Here is a 10441-nt window from a genome sequence, read left to right as displayed (position 1 = left end):
CTGAGGGACATGGTTCGGAGGCTCTCTGTGGTGAGCAGGGCTGTGGAGAATAGCAGTAGTGTTGGGCGGGGCCTTGGGCACCCCAGAGAAGGTAGAGAACAAAAAGAGATGGCAGTGGTGTCCTGTAGAGGGACTACAGGGCTTTTAGCTGCAGAAAGTCCCTTGGGAGAGAGAGAAAGAGACTGAGATTAAAAAGGGGTGAGGGGGATCCCAGATGGAGTGACCCACCCTGGAGAAGAAGTACGGGAAGGGGAGAAGAGGGGAAAGACAGCATTACGTAGACCTAAAGAAAATACAGAGAGAGAAAGAGGAAACGAGAAATGTGAATTGAGAGAGGAAGTGGAAGGCGGCTATAGGGCAAAGGAGAATTTACTCCCCGTAAATATAACACAGAACATGAAACTCCTCTGCTTAAAACTGTCCAGTGGATTCCTAAAGTGACCCCAGGCCCTCGGCCACCTGTTGATGTGCTCCCTCTGAGGCCATCTCATACCAACTCCTTTCCGTTGCTGCCCTCTGACCACGTGGGTCTCCATCTTGGGGCCTTTGCATGGAAGTGCTCCGTGTCCCCACAGCTTGTCAGCTTATTTCTCTCTGGGCTCTGCTCAAATGTCACCATGACAAGGAGGACAGCTCTCTCCACTCTCTAAGACAGCCACCCCGATTTTGCCTCACTGCACGTATCCCTATGTGACATGCTAATTGTTTTTACTTGTTTATGTTTTCTCTCTTGCCAATTGAGTGTTTGTTTCGATATCTCAGTGGTTAGCAAGTGACTGTCACCTTAATACTTGTTAGAAAAATCAATGGACAGCATTTTATGTAAGGTCTTGTTCACTTAATTTAAAACATGAGACTTTGATGGTTGGGATGATTATGATAAAAATAATAAATGATAACAACCAACTAACTCTCACGTGGCACTTTAAAATAATGATTGAGATTCATGCTGTCAGATGGCAGTAACTTGGTACTTGCCCAGGGCACCCAGGAGCACATGAGCCTTATTCCCAGACCATAGACACCCATGTCCTTCATGCACCCACATAGGGCAGATGCCCAAAGAACAGCTGCAAAAGCAACAAAAGCACTACTTTATTGTTAGCAGAACTTGAAACCTGGTCTCCAGTCAGAACCCTGAGAGGAGGCTGGGCCATGTGTAGAAATCCTTGCTCATCAATTTCAGGCTTTAAATGAAAGCATAACGTGACAGTGTTCTCCCCGTCCCTTCCCCACCCTGTGCTCCACACTGCTTCCAACCACCACCCCGCACCCAAGGGTAGCATCACGTCTCAGTATTCTTTGGGTGCATTGGATGAAACGCTGGTGGAGAATGTTGTTTGGTCCCGTCTGAAGGACCAGGACACGGGGAAAGAATAGATAGAATTCTCTGGACTGTAAATGATAGAAAGTAGATCCAAAGCTCGGGAGAAATACCTGGACCACTCCCCACCTGAAAAGGCTAGAGAGCAGGTTGCCTGTGGCTGACGGGGACTCTGAGAATGTCTCCTGTCTTCTTTCTCAGGTTCTTTGTCTCCCTCTTACCTTGTTTGTCTCCTCCTTGAGAACTGGCCTCATTTTCTTCTGCTTTCAAAAGGGATGACCTCTAGGGTGGCCATTTAAAAAGAAGCTTGGTGATTCCAATGGAGGAGAGTCAGGCTTTGGAGCTGGCTCCAGTGGGACACTCTTGAGGAGGACTGAGTGGCCAGCTCTGGTCAAGTACCCACCCTGTAGAAGACAGGGTGCGACCCATGATTTATAGCCCCACAGAACTATGGGAAGAGGAACCTGAGCTCCCCAAAGGGACAAAGGGAATGGACAACCCTAGTGGGAAGACGAGGGCGGAATTATGTCTGCCTTATTGGCTAGTTCCTTCTCTCTCTCTCTCTCTCTCTCTCTCTCTCTCTCTCTCTCTCTCTCACACACACACACACACACACACACACACACACACACATGTGCCCACAATCTGTGAGTTTCTGAATGAAGTGGTGTGCTTCTGAGGAAAACAAGGGGAGGGGAGCAGACACATTTTGTGTCCATCTCCCAGTTTTCAACACTATCAATGGGCTATCTCTAGCTTGCAGGCACGGCTCCAGGCACTGGGGAGACAGCAAAGAATGAAGCAGGGACCGCTCCTCCTGGGGACAGAACCAGGCAAACAGAGAAGTGGGTGGGGATTTAAGAGGCCACTGGGAGAGGATGAGGCGGGTCTTACCCTGCTGAGACGTTGCAATAGGAACTCACGGGAGGGAAAAAGTAACCGGGACAGAGACTTGGAAATGGTATGACTGTCCAAAACAGTAGCGGGTGACTTTAGTGAGGAGCTGCAAGGAGGTCTAACTTGAAGGAAGTCAGGGAAGAGGAATTAGCAAACTCAGCAGGCTCCTGAGAGACACCAGGAAGCTCAGGTGGGATGAAGTCATGGAGAAAGCAGAGGGGGAAGGAGGCAGCCAGAGAAAGAGAAGGAAAGGAAGAAGCGGGGGACGGGGCTTTGACAGAGTAAAGGAACAAGGAGGCGACAACATAAAGAGAAAAGTGTGAAATGACATGACCCTCAAAGGAAATGGCTGTGAACGGTACCTAAGTCACTTCCAAATCTTTTGATGATGTCTGTAGCCTCCAACCATCAGAGGGGGTCTGTCCTGGGATACCTGTTGCTCCTAACTGGACGGAGGAGAGCAGTGGATGGATTGTTTGATAAGAGTTTGTTTAGTTTTGAGCAAAAGAGCATGTTTAGAAATTGCCAAGTTGTCTTCCAAAGTGGCAGTGCCATTTTGAATTCCCCAGAGCATCAAGTGAGAGTTCCTGTTTCTCTACATCCTGGTCAGCATTTGGTGGCCATTGTGATAGGTGTGCAGTGGCATCTCACTGCTGTTTCAGTTTGCATTTCCCTGATGTCTTGGGATGTGAAGCATCTTTTCACAAGTTTATTTGCCAGCTGTATGTCTTCTTTGGTGGGATGTCTATTAAGATCTTTGCCCCATCTTCTAATCAGACAGTTTTCTTATTGTTCGTTGAGTTTTAAGGGTTCTTCAATTATTTTAGACAAGTCCTTTATCAGATGTCTTTTGAAAATATTGTCTCCCAGTCTGTGGCTTCTCTGTTTTTATTATTTATTTTTTGCCAGTGTCTTTCACAGAACAGAAAAAATTTAATTTTAGTCAAGTTCAACTTATTCCTTTTTCCATGGATCATACCCTTGATGCTGTATCTGAAAAGCCACTGCCAACCACTACGGCATTTTGACTTCCTCTTGTTATCTTCCAGGAGTTTTATGGTTTTGCATTTGATCCATTTTGAGTTAAATTTTTTTGACATATAAAGTTTGTGTCTAGATTTGATTTTTGTACATAAATGTCCAGTTGTTCCCAGTGCCATTTGTTAAAAAGACTGTCTTTGTTCCTTTCCATGCTATTAGAGGATTTTAAGTGAAGGAGCTACAATTTACGAACCATATTTTAAAGGATCATTTTGGCTCCAGGCAACAGATGTCCAAATAAACTCAGGTGAGCCATCTGGCAGGGTGACATGGGTTTGAAAACCATCAGCACAGAGATGGCATTTAGAGCTGCAGGTTCTGAGATCTCTGAGGAGTAAGTACAGTTAGGAAAGGAAGGATCCTGGGCACTTCACCATTTAGAAGTCAGGGAGATGGGAAAGAATAAGCAAAAGAGACGGTCGGTGAGATAGAGGAAACCGGGAGAGGACAAGATTCTGGAGGCCAGGTGTAAAATGCATGTAGGAAAGACTGGGTGGTTTTTTTTTTTCAAATGCCACCAGTAGTTTCTCTCAGATTAAGGATGAAAGTCAACTCTTGGTTTCAGCAACACAGATGACCTTGACAAGATCTTGACCTTGACAAGAGCAGTATTGGTGAGGGTAGGAGCAAGACAGGAGAGGTGGCTGTGGAGAAAGTGAATTGGGCATTTGGCTTTGAAGGCAAGGGGCCGTGGGTGGCAGGGGCAAAGGGGCACGGGGAGGTGTTTTTAGAATGGGAGGGTACGACAGCTTGACACAAAGAGAATGAAAACGGTATCGCAGTCTCTGTTCTATAGATGATCCCAGTTTGTTTGCGTGATTTGCTCTTGGAAATATTTTTTATTTTCTTTATGTGGTGTCGGGGATCGGACCCAGGGCCTGTGTGTGCTAGGCAAGCGCTCTGCCACCGGGCTGCACCCAGGCCACTCTTGCAAATTTATGACACAGTTCAAGTGTCACTTCCTTTAAAGACCTTGCCAACCCCTGCAGCTGATCAAGTCACCTGTTTTATTTTTCTCACAGCCTATTCACCGTCTGAAAATAGCTTGTTAATCAATCATTTTTTTGATCTTCCTCTCCTAGAACAGGTGCTCTCTTCGGGTAATGACCTTGCTGTTCTGCTCACTGCTGTCTTCCCCCTACCACACAGTGGCAGGCGGATGGTATGTTGGTAAATCAACTCTCTGGGGGGAAAAAAAACAACAACAACAACCAACCCTGATTTGTAACATTTGCTGATTACTGTGGTGCAAATGTTTCACCACAGTTGATTTTGAACTCTCGACATGACATCCCTAAATGTGGAGTTGGGGAGAGAAGTGTACATTAGCTTTTCAAGATTCTCTGTGAGCCAGCTACACCACACTTGGCACATCGCAGGGCTGGATAATTAGTCATTTAGTGAAAGAATGAATAATCATTAGCTTGAGCCATTATTCCATTAAAGGTAGGTCTCTGGGGATTATTGGAAGACTTTCATTCCTTATTGCATTCTTTTTTACATTTTTTTTTAGTTGTAGATGAACACAATATCTTTATTTTTATTTCTTTATTTTTATGTCTTGCTGAGGATCAACCCCAGGGCCTCATGTGTGCAAGGCAAGCACTCTACCACTGAGCCCCAGCCCCAGCCCTTCCTACTGTGTTCTTATTTACCCTTTCTCTACACTCCTTTTCCTCCCCTGGGCACTCTGCATGTCTCTTTCTTGTTGGAAACTGCAAAAAACCAAACTTTGCCTGAAGGTTTGAGGCCTAGCAGGGTTCCCGTAGGCCCTGATCCTGAGACCTGCTCCTGTGTCCCTGCACAGAGCTCGGGCAGGGCTTTTGGCCAGGCCTCTTTCTTTTCTCCTGGGTCATAGATGCTTCATTAGAAGCAGGTGTTTTCTTCCAATTCGTCTTTCTTCAGGCCCACCAAACCAAGCATGGGTAACTGTCTTTCCATAACCCCAAGCTCACCCCAACACACATCTCTTTCCTCAGTGTCCTCTAGTGTCTCCGAGCACCTAGAGATGCGTCATTGTCATTTGCATGATGGGCAGGGTTAAATTTGTTTGCAGGTTGCTCCTCCGATTCCCCTCTCCTCACTTCTCCCTGACAACCTTACATAGTTTAGAAGGCTAAAGTCTTCATCTAGTTATTTTTTCTTTATTATAAAAAAGTCTTAAAAGAAGGAAGAATGCAAGTGATTGAGAAAGACAATGGCAACAGCAGTCTCTAGGCGTCACATTGAGGTGGATTCACTAAGCGTCTGATGCACTTCTGGTCAATGTGGCTGTCTTAGACACCACCCAGAAGATTCTCTAAGACAAGACAGTGAAAGGCAGTAAATGAATTAGTGGGTATGGAAAGAACTAAGATGGACTTCCAATTCCTCTTCTTGAGTCAAAACTCACCCAAGCAACTTTCTACAGTCGTCATTTCTCTGGTCCTACCTGGATTTCTCTTTGGTCCTGATATGGTTTATCTGACTGGGTTCCCTGTGTCCTGCAGAGATTGTGCCCTGCCATGTTTGGCACTATGTAGCCGGGACTTTCAGTCCCTAGGTGATTTGGCTTGGATGTTCCCCAGGGGTCCATTGTGAGTGAAGGCTTGGTGCTACTGGGAGTTGCTGAAATGGTTAAACGGGGCCCAGTGGGAGCTTCTTAGGTCATTGGGTGTGAGGAAGTTCTCGTGTAACTCTTTGAATTTGTGCAAGAGCATTGTAATAAGAGGAGCAAACATAGTCCTCTAGGGCTGGGGATGTGGCTCAAGCGGTAGCGCGCTCGCCTGGCATGCGTGCGGCCTGGGTTCGATCCTCAGCACCACATACCAACAAAGATGTTGTGTCCGCCGAGAACTAAAAAATAAACATTAAAAATTCTCTCTCTCTCTCTCTCTCTCTCTCTCCTCTCTCACTCTATCTCTTAAAAAAAAACAAAAAACATAGTCCTCTAGTCCTCTCTGGTCTCCTTTTTGAAATGTGACTGTTACTATACATGCTTCTGCCATGATGTGTCACCAACTACCACCCTCACCAGAGGCCACACCAATGGTGCCGCCCTATCTTGGACTTTGAATCTCCACACTGTGAGCCAAATGAATCTCCTTTATTTTGTAATTAGCCTGTGTCAGGAATTTCATTATAGTGATGAAAGATGACTAGGACCCCGTACCTGCAGCCATTCCATGTTAATTCAAAATCCTTTTCAACTGTGGTGGAGAAGGTTCTGCTCCAGTACTTTCTGCAAAAAGACCTGTTGCCAGTTATTTATAAATATGGAAATGATTTTTTTTTTCTGTTTGCATGGTTCGCTGCTTCTCTTTAGTATTCTCTGCTAGCTGCCTTTGCATTTTCCCGTCCTGTTGTTTACTCGGACTGTGGTGGAAAGGGATTTGGAAGTGTGCTCCTTTCTTGTGATGACTCATTACACAAAACTATAAAAGCCATTAAACTTCCTGGGTCATTCTTTTAAGCTTCTTCTGTAAGGGTAAGTTTTATGTTTTATCACTTTACTCTAGAGTAAGATATTAAAGTCCCTTGACAACTTTATGAACTAATTAAGCACTCCAACTGCTCACTTCTTCAAACAACAATGAAAATAGAAATAATGACAAAAAACTTATAGACTATTGGGCACTCACCACAGGCATTCTGTCCTTCTTATTTTGGAAAAATTTTAAACCTATATCTCAGAACCTATTATAATTCTTACATGAGGAAATAAACTCATAAAGTAATATACCCCAGGTCACTTGAAGTAAATAACAGGTCTAAAAATGAGACCCATGGCTGCCTGACTCCAAAACCTTTTCTAATAACTTTTCACTAATATTTTGGGATTTGTCTCTTCTAGGGCCTGTTGTAACTAAATAATTTTCTTGGCTGCAGCAATAGTGACAAAAGTCACATTCAACTTAAGTCAAGGGCTAGAGCTGCCCCAAGGATGGAGGATTTCCACTTTAGTATCCTTTTTGCCATAGCAGCTTCTTTTCATCTATCAACATCCATTGAGGTTGCTTTTTAAGCATTTTTAAGAACTTTTAAACATTTTTAAGAAATGTTTTACAGAAGTCCAAGAGCTCTCCTGCCTCATGAAAGGTATTATTTCTATAGTCCATGAAATCTAACATTAGTGAAATGGACTTTGGATCTATAAGCAGTGATGATGATGATGATGACATGATTTTTTTTTCTTTTGTAGTCTGGGCTTATTTCTTGATTCCATGACCAAAGTGTCAGCACTTTGTACTTTTTAAAAATTTTTCCAATTTTTTTGTTGGGTACAGCAATATCTTTCTTGTAAATAAAAGTCCTTTCCCCCAAACTTGACTGTAATTCTAGATGTTTCTTTTTTGGGAGTTTGATGGAAACACAGATTCTTTGGCCCCACCCCGAGGCCCAGCAGTGTGTTTTCAGAAGCCCTCCAGGTGGCTGAGGGGCACTCTCAGGCTTGAGAGGCCTGGTGTGGACACTCCGGCTGCCCTTCTTGCCACGCCCACTCTCCTGTGCAATGCCGCCTACTCCGAAGGCTTCAGCCTACTCACCAAATCTGAGTGCAACCCAGACTGGCTTTCTGAGCTCTGGACTTAATAATGCTTATCTAAATTACATCTCTGCTTAGCTATGTTGTAGAGACCTCAAGCTCAGCACTGTAATAAATATTTATGTTCTAACTTGACTGTCATTTTTTCCCCCATTGAACTAGGGTTGTTTACCCTGCCATCTCTGCCAATATACTTTGCCAAAATTTCTTGTTTAAACTGCCTTCTTTGCCTCATCAGCGACTTGATGAGGGCAAGGACAAGTCTGTCTGGAGATGGCTGTCTTTGGAAAGCAGCTAATATTTGTTGAGTGAATCAATGACTTCTGTATTCTCTAATCAGGGTTTGACAAACCGTGGCCCATGGGCTGCATCCAGCCCATCCAGCCACTGCCTGTTTTGTAAATAAAGTTTTATTGGGACGCAGTCACACCCATTGGCTTAGGTGCTAAGGTTGCTTTATGCTACAATGGCAGAGTCAAGTTGTTGCCACAGAGACTTTATGGCCTACAACGTCTAAACTATTTACTATCCAATATCATATAGAAAAAGTTTGCTTGAGGGTCATGCTGGTGTGTCTGTAGAAGGGCCAACCCAGGCATTTTTCTGTGCTACAATTATGTTGTACTCTCTAGGATGTTAGCTTGGCTAACCGGGACTTCAGGTGGCCCCATCACTAGCATAAACACACCTGAGCAAGCACCTGTGTTATGGGGAAAACAAGCTGTGGGCTCGGAATTGATAAACGGGTTTGGCACTGACATCAATCACAATTCCAGAAAGGAGAAGAATGGAGACCATCCTGCCCTGGTGTTTTTCTTTTTTGGTACTAGGGGTCGCACCCAGGGCACTTTGCCACTAAGCTGAGTTCTCAGCCTTTTCTTATTTTTTATTTTGAGACAGTGTCTCACTAAGCTGCTTTTAGGGTCTTGCTAAATTGCTGAGGCTGGCCTTGAACTTGCAATTCTCCTTCCCCACCCTCCCAAGTTGCTGGGATTACAGGTGTGTACCACTGCACCTGGCTCCTAGTTTCTTAACATATCAAATTTATACATTTTATTTTATATACATTGTCAGAAAAATTGAGAGAATACCTAATAATCTTACCAGGTATTCCTTCAGTGTATGCTTTCTATTTTATTGACTCATCCCTCCCAGGATATTCTCTAAGTCTAAGAGATACAGGTTAGCTTGCAGAAAACTGATGATAATATAAAGATTCTTGTTTGAAAACTTTGTAAATGATTCTTGACTTTAACAATGCAAGTGAATTGAAATAGAAAAAATTGATTAGTGTGACAGATGCCATTGATTACTGTCTGGAAGTAAAAATGACTTCAGATGGTTTATTGTGTAGTAGGGGATTAGCCAGTTTTGCTTATATTAGAAAATTCTCTTCAGCCTTCCTTGACTTGAATGACAATGCAAATATCAGTTATTCAATTTCTCCTTCCAGCCAGTTGTAGTATCTTCCTGGTTTCCTCATTAATAAATTGAATAAAAACATGGAAATAAATTCATTTGATATTTTCCTGAAGGTTGTTTCTTCTTTTCTTTTTTTTGGCAGTGCTAGGGACCGACCTTAGAGTCTTACATGCTCTAGGCAAGTGCTCTGTGAGGTACATCCCCAGCTGCATTTTTTGAAGAGTATAGCAGGAATACAACTCATTCACCTTCGTGAATTGCTTTGGGGCAGCTGGGCAGAAAGGGTCTCAGGACACACAGGTTGGGAAGACAGACCTTGTGATGTTTCACAGGGGATGGAAGTAGAACATTGGGGTCCATAGCTAATATTCTTCAAAAAGGCCAAATGTAGCACTGATAAAAAACTCTGAGAAGATCACAGTAAACATTTTTCCAGTAAAATATGTGGAATTTGTAAAAGTCCTGGTGTTCATGCTGGGGAGAAAAATGCTAAGATTTTTTTTTTTTTTTTTGTGGTTACTTGGGATTTCAATTTTGGGGGATTGTGGCATGAAGTTCTCTTGTTTACGCAGGCTGCTGTCCTGGAGAAACCAGAGCACCTCCAGGCACTGCTGGGCTTGATTCAGAGACTTGGCTGGACCTGGCCACGCTCTAGTCAGACATGATTTCCTGGGGCCAGAGCCCTACGGCCTGTTAGTTATGGCCATCAGTCTGAGAAGACACCCCTGGTTCCGTATGTGGGACCCCTCCTGAGTGCACAAAGTCTTTGCATCTGATGCAAAAGGCACATTTCATAGAAAAACCTTTGAAGCACCGGTTGCCTCCAGGGCAAAGTCAGACACTCTTCATTGATTTGTTGGGCTGCTGTAGGGGGGGGGGGGCGAGTTCTGTCCCCTGACAACATTCACTTTCAAAAACCCACTTCTCCATTTAGAAGATGACTGTCCACTTACCTCATAACTTCAGGCTTTCCCTCTAGTCAATCCACCACTGGGATGCCCTGGGAAAAAACCCTGGCGCAGTGAGAATCCACTGGGTGAGCTGTGGGCCAGCAGCTGTGGGCTCTCATGGAAGTGGGCCAAGGGGCCCCAGGTGCCCCTCACTGCTCTGCGGTTTCAGCCTCTCCTGGACCCTGCCCTGTGGTGGGGAAGCTGAGGTGCTCTGTGGGGGAGGCTCACTTCAGGGCGTTGCAGTCCATGGGAGAATCCAAGTGGGCAGGGATACATGGCCTTGGG

This window comes from Urocitellus parryii, chromosome 1 (genome assembly GCF_045843805.1).
Source record: "Urocitellus parryii isolate mUroPar1 chromosome 1, mUroPar1.hap1, whole genome shotgun sequence".
NCBI classification, from domain to species: Eukaryota; Metazoa; Chordata; class Mammalia; order Rodentia; family Sciuridae; genus Urocitellus; species Urocitellus parryii.
The sequence above is the reverse complement of the archived record's forward strand: the minus strand, read 5'-3'. Positions refer to the sequence as shown.